Source organism: Lycorma delicatula, chromosome 2 (genome assembly GCF_047948215.1).
Source record: "Lycorma delicatula isolate Av1 chromosome 2, ASM4794821v1, whole genome shotgun sequence".
Taxonomy (NCBI): Eukaryota; Metazoa; Arthropoda; class Insecta; order Hemiptera; family Fulgoridae; genus Lycorma; species Lycorma delicatula.
Genome location: NC_134456.1, coordinates 75,546,704 through 75,563,363, shown reverse-complemented (window position 1 = coordinate 75,563,363; position 16,660 = coordinate 75,546,704). Strand labels below are relative to the sequence as shown.

The window sequence follows — 16,660 nt, the reverse complement described above, 5'->3', positions numbered from 1 at the left end:
TAATCTAAATGAATGGTTAGGTAAAGTTTTTACATTTCTGTGTTATGTATGAACAAATGTATACATATAGTCTGTGTTCTGTTTGCATAAATGCTGAGCATGCACACTCCACTACAAAGTGAGAGTTTTTGTTTGTTTACCTAAAAATCAATAAACTTTTGAATATGTACGTAAAATCGTTTCGTGCTACATTTTCGAGTATTGAATTCAATTTGGTTGCTGAATCCTTTTGTTTACACTTATATTGTTCTACCCGTAAATTTATTAAAAACAAAAATTGTTATCTATAGTAAATAAATATATTTTTTATTTTATATTAAGACAACTTGTCCGTAAAAAACGAAGTATATTATTTAATTTAAAAGTTAGAAAATATCTAATTATTAACAAAAACGTTTATTAGTAATAATTACTACTTCGATGTACGACGACACCATTTTTGCATTAATAATGTAATTTTTCAAAAGAGTTAAGCTAGTATAATGTAATTAATCATTTTTTTTTTTAGCCGTAGGGTAATTGATTTTAAATTAAATCAAGTTTGATTGTAGTTCACCACGATACTATATAATCCTTTCTAATTAAAATTCAATTTCGTAACTTACATTATGAACTTATAGTTAACTTACCTTTCCTAATTTTCTTTCTGTTTAACATTTAATTAAACTATTTTCAGTAATAACGTATTTTTTATTCTGTTTTAATCTGAGAAATGTTTTATTTTCAAGTCTCCATGTAACATATAACAACTGAAGCATATAATTTGTTTATATCACTTTTCCTTCTTTCTGTTTATATATATAGTTTTGCTTTCTAAGAGAACCATTTTCAAATAATGATAATTTTCTTCAAGACGTTGTTATATTTCATATGTTGCACAATAACCTTTATAATAGTAAAATATATTTGTAAAGATATTTTTACCTCTCAAAAACCATTACTTACCTGAATAAATCAATCCTCATTTATAAAAGGAGAAAAAGATTTTTGTTTATTAAAAGCTGGCAGAGCTCTCTTTTAACAGTTCTTTCTTAAGTTTGAAATATAGTTTTAATTGGACGATGTGTGTAGAATGTACGTGTTATTTAAAACCAATTAGAATTAACCCCATATTAATTTTCAAGATCAATAAATATCTCATGCTTCACTTACTAAAGGAAATGGCTGCAGGTTGTCCTCTCCATCGAACTAATTATACTTCACTAGTATTTTATCTAACGTGAATTTATAAAACTTAGTTAAAAAATAATTTCCGCTACAAATTTTCATTCGGACTAATGATCGTAGCAGTTAAGCCCGTAATCTCATAAAAAAAACTTGCATATTAGCATTTCAAGCTCACTGAAAAGCAGACTCTATCAATGACTTTTTCACTCTGTTCACGAAAGAGACTGGGTTTATAATTAACGTCGTTACTTTTGGAGAAAGAAATTACGGTTAGTGGTATATATACATCATCAGATCTTTTACACGCTTTCCAGTCGTTATAAAGTATTTTAAATAATGAATTTAATAATTTAAATTTGGAAAAATACAGTAGTTATTTTAATAACAATAAACTGATTAACGATTATTGATAAGTGAAAATGATGTTTAAATTGCAGTAATGTGTATTAAATTAAAACAAATAAATTAAACAATAGATTTCACAAATTAAATAAAACCTTTTTATTTTTTATATTTCATTTTAATTATTGAATATTCATTATCATGAGATGTTTTTTCCATTTAAAGTGGTAACATAATTTATTTCATTGCATATTTATTTATTAAAAATATTCTGACAAAAATGAACACATACGTTTAGTATAACTTGTAATTGATATTACGTTATTATTTATTAACATTAATTAATTAATTTATTAATTTGTAATTATCTTGAAATTAACTTGTGCTGATTTCGTGATTAGCCAAAAGCGTACTGTACTTTTTTTTTCACCATGTTAACGGGTGATTTATTATTAATACGAGCAATTTTATAATTATATTTATTTCATATCAACCAAAAAAACTCACCAAAATACAGGTAATATTTAGTATTACAAGTGATGCCTTTATTTTGTTCATCGCACTGAGCGTTTTATTAATGTCATCGTTCTCTTTGAAACTTAATTCTCTTGACCAATGCCACTAGTATAATATAGAAGATGCTTCACTTTATAACTTTACAATGAGAGAGATATGCTTTCTTTTCAATACAGGTTTAAATATCGTGTTCATATTATTTTATCACTTCATTAATATTACCATTTGTAAAATTAAAATTTGGTTATTAATCCAAAAATTACCTCTTAGTTAGTTACTGGTCGCAAGTTGTTAGTTACTAGAAATGCTAGTCGTTAGTTGTTAGTTGGTAATAACTAGTCCTTGGTCCAATACCAGTCACTGATCGCTAGTCATTGCTAGTAGTCGTAAGTCGCTTACAGTCGTTGATGATCGCTTGTAATCGCTAGTCATATCTAGTCATCGCTATTAGTCGCTGGTCTCAAGTCGCCGCTAGTAGTCAGTATTAGTTGATAGTCTCTAGTAATTTGTAGCAGTCGATAGTCGTAAGTTGTTAGTTACTTATTAGTCAGTAACCCGTTCTAGTCACTATTCTCTGCTTGTCGCTAGTTGTTGTTTGTTAGGTGTTATGCTAGTTGCTAGTCGGCAGTCGTTTCTATTTGCTAGTGATGGTAGTTGCTATTCGCTAGTGATGGTAGTTGCTATTCGCTGCTTCTTGATAGTCGCCGCTAGTCGCTATTTCCAGCTATTCGCTAATCGCTATACTATTCGCTTGTCGCCATCTGTTTCTAGCCGCTAGTCATTGCTAATAACTAGTCCTTGCTATGGTCTAGCAGTAGCTAATCTCTGGTGGCTGCTAGTCGCTGGTTGTTGCCAGTTGCTGTTTTGGTAGCCGCTAGTCGATGTTATTCGCTATCTAGCGAATAGTGTTCTATTCGCTACACGCTGATCTCAGCTAGATGCTAGTCGCTGTCTGTCGGTATTTGTACATGATAGAGGTTTTTTCTTATTATAGTGATGAACCACGGTGATACTGTTTTTCTTTCTGTAAAAATTAAGATATCTTTTGTTAAAAACTGCTTGGTTAATATTAAAGTCATTAGCAATATTTTGTTGAATGTTTGTGTTTTACAGTTCATTATTAATGTAAGATGACTATAATAATACTGTAATACAGATTGAATACTGTAATTATATACGTTGAATTCAATTGTATCTGGAAAGCGATATTTAGCTTCACTTTCTTGACATTTTCTCCTAGTACACTTTTAATTTAAATTTATAGTCGCTGTCTATAAACAAGTTATTGTAGGTATGCACTTTGAAATAGCATGAACTAATGTGACAAATCCGATTGTACGTTCATAGTAATTGCTACAATAACCGGTTGTTGTTGTTTATATCAAAGGTATTCTTATTGAATTTTTATTTCTTTACTCTGACACTAACATTATTTAGATGTACAGGAAGACTTGAGATAAAAGAGACTGCTATTATGATTATTATATCACATACATGTAACTATTTGTAACAGTATAAATGTTTTTTCTTTTATTTTTTCATGTTTCCCCTCCCTTTTTTCTTACAGTTACAACCTACTTGTACTTGCATCAAGAGTTAAATTTTTATTATTTTTATATATCGTTATATACGATAATTTCAATAATTTTCATTTATTGCATTAGAATTCCATTTATATATATATAAATGGAATTATGTGTGTGTATGTATGCGTGTGCGTGCGCGCGCGCTTTAATTAGAACATGGTTGCAACAGTATGTGATTTTTAAAAAAAATTTATATCGCCACATAAGCTTGTAAAACTTGTGGGTGGGATATGGAAATGGAACTTTTAAGCGTATGAAAAATGCCATGTCTGACCGGGATTCAAACCTGGAACCTCCGGATGAAAGACCGTAACGCGGCACGGAGGCCGATAAATAACGTGATATTGTAAGAAAAATACCAGTGTACGATTTAAATTATTCAAAATATTACATTCCGTACAGTGAAATATGCGTTGATATACACAGGATGTCTTTCACTAATTGAATTAAAAAAAATTTATATATTATTGAAAAATAAAAATTAGTAAAAATGGTATGTGAAAACGGACACAAAATTGTCAGATTGTATTATTTTTTAAAAAATTTACTTCAATTTCAGCCACATCTCAAAACTTTTTTGTTATTTAACAAACAATCTGAACAAATGAAATGTCACTTTGTTTACAACAAAAGGGTTAACTTCCTGTCTAATAAAACGCAATTCAGTAAAACTAATATTTTATTAGAGCTATTATATTGGTTACATAATGTTACCATTTTGGAATTTTGGAAAACAAAAATTTAAAAGTTATTTATTTTTTTCTAGAAAAAGAGCGGGCCTACAGCCCCACGAAAATGTTACATAGTTTGTTTCATTACACATAATTTTGTTAAATGTTTGTGTCAATTGTAACTAAATAATTTTCATGAATTTAGCGGACAAGCAACAACGAAAAGGTTCAAAATCTTGAACATTTTTAGCTCATTCTTGAGTTATGATTTTTTAACACAGCTCTAACCCAAAAGATGATTTCCTTTTTATCCCGAAAACAAATATAAGTTTAGATAAATCGTTTGAACGAATGAATTGTTCGTGCGCTGCCGCTTGGCGCACCACAATTGGTCCGCTCTGCGCTAATAGCAGCTAAAATATGTGAGCACATGCAACAAAAAAACCCACGCACCATTCTTTTTTATAGAAAAGAAATGAAAATATCTTGAATAACTATACACAATTTAATTTCAATATCTCAAACCGGTTCTTATTGTAAATAAAATAAATAAAATTTATTTTATAAATAAACCGGTTAAATAAATAGGAGTGCAATTTATTTATGATGTATGTATGTTTGTTCCACCGTAGCAGTTTAACGGCTGAACCGATTAAGATGTATGACCCCAGATTGGAATCATTACGTTACCGAGAGTGTCATAGACTACTGTTTCTCAACCGGTGGTCCGCAGGAAAATTTTAGTAGTCCGTGAACTTCTTTATATTTATTACATAATTTTACAACCTTTAAATGCATTATTACCTATTTCTTTTTATGGTAATAATAATGCATACAACTGAGAAAGCCGAGTACTTGCTTACCGTAAACTGCGAGTTTACAGCACTGTTTCAACTTTTTAGGTAATTAGTCGGCACCCACCGGGTTGGTCTTCGTAAATCAGCTGATTTCGAAGTCGAGAATTCCAACGTTTAAATCCTAGTAGAGGCAATTACTTTTATACGGATTTGATTACTAGATCGTGGATACCGATCTTCTTTTGTGGTTGAGTTTCAATTAACCACACATCCCAGAAATGGTCGAACTGAGACTGTACAAGACTACTCTTCACTTGCAGTCATACATATCATTCTCATTCATCCTCTGAAGTAATAGCTGACGGTGATTCCCGGAGGCCAAACAAGAGAAAAATGGTAATTATTCCCCGAATTACTAAAAAAATCTTATTGCAGTACAAGGTTAAAATTTTTATTGATCCGTAATATCAGTTATATTGAGAAACACAGTCATAGACTCTATAAATGTGTGTGAGTGCGTGCGTGCGCGCGTGTGTATTTAAAACATGTTAAATATTAGAAAAATAATTATGCCATATACGAATTACAAATACTATAAACAAAATATATAATCAATTTATAAATATATATATATAAATTATATAAATAAATAAATATATATATATATATATATATATATATATATACATATATATATATATATATATATAAAAAACATTTTTCATATAAAATTTTCACCCGCAGGCGCTCTTTCATTAGCCTATATTAAAGGACAATGTTTTTTTTTGGGCAGTCGTGTTTTGTAATTCTCATATTTATCTCTTGTTTTCACAATTGCCCAAAAAGGAGTGTAATGTATTTCGTGTGTGTGTTTGTTTCACCGTAGCAGTTCACCGGGTGAACCGATTTAGATGTATGACCGATTTGGATTGCTTACGTTACCGGAAGTGTCCGTCATATGCTATATATATAGGTTTAAATAAACTTAAAAAATTTTTTTTAAATGTGTCAGATGAATGAGTCCTTTTTTAATAACTCGCATCTCAACGCTTAATTCTGAACGATTCGGAAACTTCGTATCTCATATGTCTGAAGTTTTTGTCTTGCTAGTGTTTTTACACGACTGCCCAAAATGGAGTGTAATATATTTAGGGTATGTTACATCGAGTGTTTATGGGTTTTTATGTTTCATCGTAGCAGCTCAACGGCTGAACCTATTTAGATGTATGACCCTGCGTTGGAATCCTTACATTACCGGGAGTATCATAAAGTGGTTTATATATATATATGTGTGTGTGTGTTTACATAAATTTAAAAAATTTGAAAAAAATTATACCACATACAGTTATTATTTACAAAATTGTCATCCGCACGCTCTTTAAATATCCTACATTATTAATTATCCTGAAGTAAATATCAATGTTTTTTGCAGTCTTTTTTTAAAATTTTTAATAACTCTTGTTTAATGCTTATACAGAATAACATTTCTTACGTTAATTCTCCCACTGCTACATGTCCTTCTACTGATTAAAAACAATTCATATAAAATGCGCATTGTTCCTCAGATAAACGGGTGTATTAAAGTGTAATTTTCACAATCTATTTCAGCCCTTATTATGAATGTAATACAAATAAAACATCTAAGTTTTAATAGGCAGTGAGCAATGTTACTTAAGATAAGAATTTTACCATGCTCTACTAATAGAATGAATGTATCACTTAGGGTTCGAATGTATATCTTCTGCTTTTTTGTGAACTCGACATTCTAGAGTATATTTGGTTCAGTGACGAGCCGAATCGCTCCTCACTTTTATCTATTAATAGATAAAATCGCTACTTAATTATGAGAATGGCTGTATCCTTTTTTTTTTGCTTGATTTGTATATGTAAAGTTAACTCGCTTAATTTGATTGTGGCATCTTATATACATCATATATATAATGTAATTTACTTTGATTATAGTGAAACTATGACTCATATTTATATCAGTGTTACGTCACTAATAAATCTGATTAAAAAAAAAATTATGTAAATTACATTATGAAAATAAATCGATATTTTATAGAACAGTTCTGGATTTAATAATAAGTTAAATGCAATTTTTTTATGTTTTAGTATAAATTATAACAATATAAATAACTATTTTCTTAGTTGATTATCTCTTATATTGATTCTTCTTCACTCGTTTAAATTATTCATTGATCGTTCATTAACTATGAATGAATAATTTAAACGAATATTATATAAACTTTACATTAGTAATATAGTTTTATATTTTTGTTACGTGTAATAAATAATATCAAGTATACACTGGCCTTGTCGGAGGAAATTTTTGTTTGATTATAGGAATATCTTTAATTTTTGAGTATGCATACCATTTGTATTAATATTGTATATTTATATGTATATAAATATATACATATAAATGTATACAATATATGTATATATATTCTCTCTCTCTATATATATATATATATAGAGAGAGTGAGAGGGGGGGGAGATGTTCCAGGGAATAACTGAACTTTACAGGTGTACTTATCGAGTATTTTATAACTTATAATGAATTCCACAGTTACTGTAAGATTTACTTTGTAAAAATTACTAGTTACTATTAATTTAGAATATACCAAATTTTCAAACGTAGTAGATTATTTTATTTAACTGGGCCGCGTTGAGTACAGAAGGAATTGAAATTAATATTAACCAAAAAAAAACTTTTTTAAAATTACTTTTTTATATTTTAGAAGACCAGTAAATAGTTGATAAACCAGTGGACTAAAACAGTGTGAATGATGAACTCTATTTTTAATTTTTTGTTACCGTCTCATTCATTTCAAGGATTTATAAAATGCAATTCTGATACGATCATGATTGACAAAAGTGCTTCATTTAATCCTAATTTAATATTTTAATAGAATATTTATATAATCTTTCTTTATTAATATTTAAACGGTGTCTGAATGGGAAAAGAGGAATAAAGATCGGGAGAAGAAAAATACAATACACAGTAATTTTTAGTAATGACGCGCGGTACCGGCGGAGAACCAAGTAAACTAAATGAAATGCTTGGTGATTTAAATGAAGCTTGCGAAAGTCAGGTTACGAATATAAACAAAAAGAAGACACAATGTAGGATATTAGATGGAAAAGAGGAGAGGATTGAAATTAAGATAGGAAGTGAAGTTTTTGAGCAGGTGAAGAAATTTCAGTATTTAGTGGAGCTTTATGACTGATAACCTGACTTGCACGGTAGAAATTAAAATAAGAATATCAAGAAGTAAGCAGACATTTAATAAGAACGGTAGAATGCTGTATAGAAAGTTAAAATTAGCATTAAGAAAGAGATTAATGAAATCTCTTTTTTTACTGTGATGCTGTATGGAGCTGAAATGTGGACGATGAGTAAGGCAAATAGAAAACGGATTGAGGTTTTTGAGATGTAGGTGTGGTGCAGAATCATAAATATCAGACGGCAAGATCATGTAACAAATGTTAAGGAGTACCCGAGAAGCCAGAAAAATGCTTAACGGGATTGAATATAGGAAAAGGAAATGGCTTGGACATTGTATAAGAAGAAAGCGTTTATTAGTGGATGCGATAGATCGCTTGGTGAATAAAAGAAAAGGAAGAGGAAGGGAGAGATTTCAAATGATGGATGGGATTATGAAAAAGGGAAAATATGATGAAATAAAGAGGTTATCAAAGAATAAAACAAGGTAAAGAGAACCAGCCGTGACTAGGACCAGTCCTAATAACAGAACACTATGAATGAATGAATATAATATATATAATTTATAATATATATGTATCTATAAGTCCATCGAGGGAACTAACTCGGCTAAGGCTGACATAGCTTGACCTTCAGCAAAGAGATTTGGACCCAGATAAACAACTGCGTAGTCTACAGTACTGCCTTGCATTTATGGACGGTTATTACCTCAGATGAGGTAATCATTATCTTCTTTTTTTTTTCTGTCAAACGGCTATCGGATTTGTCATTTGCTACCCAAAAGCTCGTCGCGTAGCCGTTTTGCACCATTAACGTACCCCCTTACGGAAGGATTTTTGCAAAGGTAATGGTGGTATTGTCATCTGACCTTAGTAATTGTGCAAAATTTCATCAATCGGCAATGTCAGGAAGTATGTTAAATCTAAAAGAATTACAATGAAATTGTAAACAGTACGGTAAGAGTCTTGCTAAAAATCATTTCTTTCGCTCAGAAAAGACAATTCTGTAATATAAATAAAACTGTTTATACCAAAACAATACTGATATAAAAAAAGGTAAGACATATAAAGAATTCTTTAAAAAAAAATACATGTTATATATGTAATTGACGAAAGATGTACAATAATAGATAATAAACAAACTTTAAACGTTCCATATAATAAGAAAAAAAGAAAAATTTGTTACAAAACTCTTACCGGCGCGATTTCATTTATTAAACGACGAATAATCATAAGAATTGTATTATTATATGGAACGCTTAAACATGGTTTATTATCTATTATTGCATATCTGTTGTCTGTTATATTTATTTAACACGTATTTTTTTTAAACAAAATTCTAAATATAGAAATAGATTTGATAATAGAAATGTAGTGTCTTACCTTTTTTGATATCGGTATCATTTTGTTAAAAACAGTTTCATTTATATTATAGAAATGTTTGTTTTTTAAGCGGAAGAAATGATATCTGCAAGACCTTAACCTTATCGTACGGTTTATAATTTCATTGTAATTTTTTTGGATATCACTGAGTTTTGTTAGTGTATTTTCTTTTAAATTTTATTATTTCAAGTGCATTACAAAGTTTTTCTAGGCTACCTAGTACTATGAAGTACTGCTATCTAGCGGGGCGATTCGTAAAGTCACCGTAAAAAATAAATAAAATGACATTCGATTCCCGCGGTTCATCAAATGTAAAAAAAAACGTTGTCTAACAAAGAGATATTTTTTGAAAGTATTCTTTATTATAAATCTAATTGAACTGAAATATAATGTTTTCACGCTTACTTTTTAATTTTTTCCCCATTCTCATTTCACTTTTAGATTAGATTATGTCTAGAACTGTAAACGTAGTTCGTTGACTTCGCCGTCTGCAAACTCAAACCGGCCAAAGTTCTAACGAACTCCGTGATCAAGGATGCAAGATTTTAGGACAAACATGAAAAAAAAAGACATTGTAAGTTACAGAAAAGGAAGTAATAACCTATAACTTTGTTACATTTTCTCATACATTGCATCATACATGAGAAAACTGAAATTGGTTTTCTGGTTAAAACTCTTCTGGATAAAATCAGCTGCCCTATCTAGAGAATAGTGGAGCATGCAATTTTCTGATCAGGAATGCAATTTATAAAAAAATAATGTAATAATAATTACAAATTTACATTAAAAAACAACAACCCTACATTTCAGTTTGCGTATTTATAATAGGCAATATCTTATTCAAAAATGCAATATTTTTTCAGAACTTGAAAAAAATGAACAGCAATAAAAAACATTACGGAATTTGAGTGCATTCTGTTGTAAATTTTTAATATTTTATTTTATGTAATCTGTACAACCTAATAAAAATTACACCAGTGTTATGTGGCTATGAATATTTCATGTTGTAGTGTATATGTGAATTTTAAATTAAATTTTGGCACTAGTTGTTACTAAAGTATTCGCATAATCACATGAAAACGTTCTCCGACTTGGTAAATTAAAAAAAAGTATTTAAAAAGGGTAATTAATGTAAGATTATAGATTATGTTTTTTTACATTTCATTTTGCTATATATATTCTTTTTTTTTAATTTCAGTGTTTTTTTTTTTGGAAAAACTATAAACACTCTTTCCCGTTTATATATTTTAATAAATAGGATTAAGAGTGATAAATAAAACTTTTTCATTATACAATCGGTGTGGTGAATAGTGAATATAAAATATAATACTATATCTGTTGAAAACGAATTAAATAATTATAATACAAATACTAGACGTTGAAAAATGTTCAATTATATAAGTTAATAGTGAGTAGTCGTATTAAGCTGATCATCTTTAACAGCAACATGACATCCTGGTTACAAGCATGTTTCTGTGGTCCTCCAGAGAAGAAAAGGCCTCCTGTTAGTCCTCCGCTGCACCTCTTGCTCAAGGTAAACATCTCACGTAGTAATATAATATGTACGAGTAATAAGATAAAAATCGACTTCTTGAAAATATGACTGTTGTTGTAATAGTAAATATTTTGCTAAATCATTCTGTGCATCCCGAGCTTTTTTTCTAATATTCTTATTTTATTGCGATTTTTTATTTTACGTTCGGTTTAAAATGTATTCTTTATTACTTATCCAGATCAAGTGTGATTTGGGCAATTTAGTTGAATTTTATGTCTTTTTGTACTTACATAGTAAAATTACAGCATTCTAATCTTTGTACGTATTCATACAAACACACACGCTCACATATACATACATACATATTATCTTTCAAATAATATGATTTTTTATCATTATTTAGACTATTTAGTGGGCATATCAAATATTTTTTTTATAACTGTGCTTCTCGTATTTTTTCCTTACTAATCTTTTTATGTAACGCTATGCTTAACGAATTCTAAAACTATTTTTGTATTTACATTCTTCGATAGTTTTTTCTGTTTATTGAATCTCTTTCATCATGTTTCATTTTTTATTTATTTATTTTACTTTTTAAGTTTCATATGTAATTTGTACTTAATATTATTTTTCTATTTATTTACTCAGTTATTTTTATCTTGTACTACTAGAATACTTCCTACTCTTGTTAGCTTTGTCTATTATTTTTTCAGAAGAATTTTTTAGCGAAATTTTTTAATTGATTTTAATTTATGGATAAAATTAATTAACAAGAATAATAAATAAATACAAATTAGTAATATAATTTAACAAGCTAATCTTTTTTATTGATTGTAGATTATAAATAGTAATAACTAGTTAATTATTAATATTATTAATGATTTATTTATTTAAATATATAATAAATATTTTTTTTTTCTTATTCATAGAGACAACTATATTACCTGAACTACATGATTTTAAAATGCATAAAATACCAGCAGATAGTGAGTGACTAGGTGTAACAAGAAAATTATTAAAATTCGAAATCTGTTGCTGTGCTAATTGCAAAGTTTTAATTGCAGTTTAATGTAAAGTAATAATAGAGAATGAGACCTATATGTTTTCCACTTGAGATTTTCCTTAGTTTTTTGTTAATAGATGCTTAAATTTGAAAAAATGACATTTTCAGCGGGTTTTCGCGTCTAATGTAAAGTTGAATTCCTATCGAAAAAATGTTTTTATGGAAAATTATAGGCGTTTCAAAAACCTACAATATGAGCCGTAGTAGATTAAAATTCGATAATCTGTTGCTGAGCTAATTGAAAAAAAAACGCCCAAAAAACCATATATTTCAATAAACAATAATTTTTGCAACAGCATGTATATTGCTCTGATTTTTCTGGAAAATCTGAGTCCAAATTTCAGCCCAAAAAGTTAAATAGTTTATCAAAATTGAAATTGTTACTCCCACAGGCGGTCATTTTGCAGTGCAGTTTTACTCTTATTAGTCTTTCAATCATAAACAAAGTTTTTTATAACTTATGACCGCAGTGTTTTTAAAAATAAAAATTATCTGGGTTTACTAGTGGGACTACTTTCGTTTTTTTTAAATTGGTGTAATTGGCCAGCTTTCCGAATATTTAAAAATCAACAAGTTCAAAGAAAGAGAAGAGTTATAGAAAAAAACAACCTACATGTTTCTTGAAGACGTTTTACCATATTAGAAATGAACATTAAACCTAAATACCCTCTGTAGGACGATCACCTAGGATAGAGTAAAGCTGCAAAATAACCTCATGTGAAAATAAAAATTTCAATTTTGAAAAACTAAATCAAAGCAATATACTAATTGCTGTAAAAGCAGTTCTTTATTAAAAAACTATCAGACCCGGTAATGCTCCGCTATTGTTAGATTTGAGTGTATATATATATTATAGCGAACACACATACGAACCTTTTATATATATAGAAGAAGAAAGTCTATTTGTATATTTGACGTTTCGTAAATATCTCTACACCGGCGCTTTTTTCGGGGCATAGTTTTTAGAAAAACTTTTCTTTTCACGTAACTAATGCATATTGCGAATATGAGCCAAATCGGAACATAAGTACAAACTTTCCCAATATCTCCACCCCAGCGCCACCTAGCGGTTAAAACTAATTTAGAAACCTGTGCGGGCATGCACGGGCAAGTTTCATCGCAATCGAATGAATGGTATAGGAACACATACGGGACAAACAAACAAGCTTTCATTTATATATATATATATATATAGAGGATAAGGTTTTTTGGGGCGTTTTATTTGCAATTATCTCGTCAATGAATTATCAAATTTTAATACCATGGCTCATATTGCAGGTTTTTGAAAGATCTACAACTTTACATAATTTTTTTTTTTATAGGAATTCACTTTTGATTATAGACGCGAAAAATAGCTGAAAAATATAATTTTTTCGACTCTAAACATCTATAAACAACAACAAACTAATAAAAATCTCGAATGAAAAATACATAGGTTTTCATTCTCTATTATTACTTTATATGTTACACTAGTCACCTGTAGGTATTTTTTTTGGAAAAATGGTTACCACTTCGAGCTAATTTGGCAAGAATAATGTTGTTTTAGACGAGTTGACATAGCAGGAGTACTTGACTCCTTCGTACTTCCCTTTTTGGAAGTTGAAGAGGATGACGTACGTATTCAAACAATCATCCCTATTTATGTACCATTGAACATTGTCCGGTACCTTTTTACAAGGATATGGAACTTCTACTTCATTTAAACTATTTTCATTACATCTCATTGAACCCCTGGTACAATAAATAATCTCTAACACTAAATCATTTTTAAGACTAGTAACGTTGACTAGCTATTACTAAAACATAAATATTAATTACAACTTTCAGTATAAAACTGCATAGTTTTATACTTATTAGCTATCCGTGCACTGTGTTGTGCTTAACTAATTACCTGGTAGGTGAGTTGGCTATCTAATATTCATAGCTTACATTTATACATATTCATCTCTATATTCATAACTTACTGTTACTGTCTCAAATAAATGGGTAGATTGCATGAAACGCTACGTACAAGATAAGATCCATTCCCTTTTAAATGAACATTTTTGGTACGCTGTATTTATGCCCTTTATCTTTTAATGGAGTTGTATAAAATTACATTTTAAAAAATTTATTTACGTGTATTGAAAAAGCTTTTTTTACTATAATTATGTAAAAGAAAAGAAAAAAAATGGTTGTATAATTTTCTTGACAAATTTTTATTTCAAAAATATGCTATTGTTTTTTTAAACATAACTTTACAATATTTAAAGCACACATGAGAAACAAAAAGAAAAAATAAAGGGTAAAAAATTTCCTATTGATCAAAGTACGTTTTTATCTTAAAAATTATTCATTATTAAAAGTAATTGTGAATAATATCGAAATTCTTAGTAAAAAATTGTTAATCCCAGTAGATACCCTTGACCAAAAGACGTTTATATTAGCAATGTTTTACTGTATATAGAATAAAATTACTACGATAAATCAAAAGGTTTGATCCTATTCGACTTTCTTATTACAACCTTACTTTCAAAAACAGAAAAACAATCAGAAATTTTAAGATATGTTGATATCTTTCAAAACATAAAATATTCAAAAACTTTTTCAAACTCTTAGGTCGGGCCCCACTGGATACACCTGTTCTGAAAATTCCCACGTCGTCTACATTAATACTAAATACAAATGGATTTTAAATCAAGTTAGAAATTGATATTTTAAGTACGAGTCTTATTCATCCGCCCATGTTTCTTTGGCTTAAGATTTTATTTATTGGATTAATAAATATGAGTATTTGACTTCAATTATTTTGGTACAATTTGGCCATTGTTATTTAGCAAGGCTAAAAAAAAGAAATGATTTTATAAAAAACAAAAACCAGTGCGTCGGTGCGTAGACACTCGACGGAAGCGTGTTACGCAATATTGTATGAATTATTAATGGTGCAAAATAATGCATATGCAATATACACAAACGATAAGACTTTTTATTAATAAGTAACATGAATTAACAATGAAATACACATACATTGTTCATAAAAAATATTCATTTACATTTATTTCACGCGTATACGCATACCATGTATAAGAGTGAGAGAGAGAGAGAGAGAGAGAGCGCGTGCGCTTACCGAACACGCGTGTTTGTATCTTATATAGCACGTGGTAGGCAAAGTGAGGGAATCAGATACCAGGTAACGCTAATTTTTTCTCAGTTGATTCCCCAAACCGAAGCTTGCGTTAAAAATCTTCGCTTACCCAGTTTGGGTACTGTGATGCCTTTTCATCCGTAGCTTGAAAATTATGTTAGAATTAGAATGTATGTAGCCAAATACTTGTGGCAAATTTCAACTTTGGTATACGTTTTTTAGAGATATCAGGGAAAAACTGTTTAGATATAATGTTAAATTATTAAATTGTTATCGTTCTAAACCTAATTTTACTTTTACCACTACAAAAATTAAAACTGGGGAAAATTATCCCTCCCATTTTTAATTTTGTTCAAAAATTAATGCGATCAATATTACAATGAAATTTTGTGATATTCGAAAAATTTATGTTGAGCCAGTTCAGAGATATTAATTTAAATACAGACTAACATATGTAAGTATATCTGCGGGAAATTTCTATCTATAAGTTTGTGTTTTTTTTACTTCCTTTGACAAAGTCAAGGAAGTATTATGATCGCGAAAAATTTCAGTTTACAAATTTTAACGGAAATATCCATTTTGATCATCCCTGAATCAGTTTCGGCATGACGTACGTACGTAGGTATCTCGCATAACTCAAAAACGATTAGCCGTAGGGTTTTGAAATTTTGGATTTGAATTGTTTTAACATCTAGTTGTACAGCTACCCTTTTGATTGCAATCGGCTGAACCAGAAGTGTTGAAAAAAGTCCAAAATCCAAATTTGGAATTGGATTTTTTCTTAACTGCAGTAATAAGTTCTCATTGAAAGCTTTTCAATGATACATCCTAAGTGTTACTTATTTTCATTGGTTCCAGAGTTATAGCCAAATAAAATTTTAATTAATGAAGTGTTTGGATATTACAAAGGAAGGCCACATCGGTTCGAATCAGACTTAATCTCCCTTTTTTAATTTTTTTTTAAATTTAAATATATTGATTTATTAACCTGTGATTGTAAAAAAGTTTTTAAAATAAATAATTGAATAATAACATTAAAATTTAAAAAAATTAAAATATATTAGAAGTTATTAATGAAGTAAAATTTAATGTACTTTTCATTTAAAAAAAAAAATGTGTATATGTAATTTAATAGACGTACAAAGAAGTCATGTAGTGTCCACATCAGTTTTTGGATTAAGGGGTTCTTAAAACGTCTACAACTTTGACACCCAAAATTTTGCCGATTGCTATACTTTTCCTTTTAGGTATGCTGCTATAGTAATAACAATAAAGCTGGGAATTAAAA

At 29.0% G+C, this 16,660-nt stretch overlaps 1 long non-coding RNA gene across 1 annotated transcript in view; it reads left to right on the top strand.

The window, feature by feature from the left end:
- The window catches only part of LOC142318908 (uncharacterized), a 209,996-nt gene that overhangs the window by 46,414 nt on the left and 146,922 nt on the right, over positions 1-16,660 (top strand). The window contains exon 2 of the long non-coding RNA XR_012755075.1: positions 10,889-11,224. This is a non-coding gene — a long non-coding RNA (uncharacterized LOC142318908). The remainder of the gene's footprint in view (positions 1-10,888; positions 11,225-16,660) is intronic.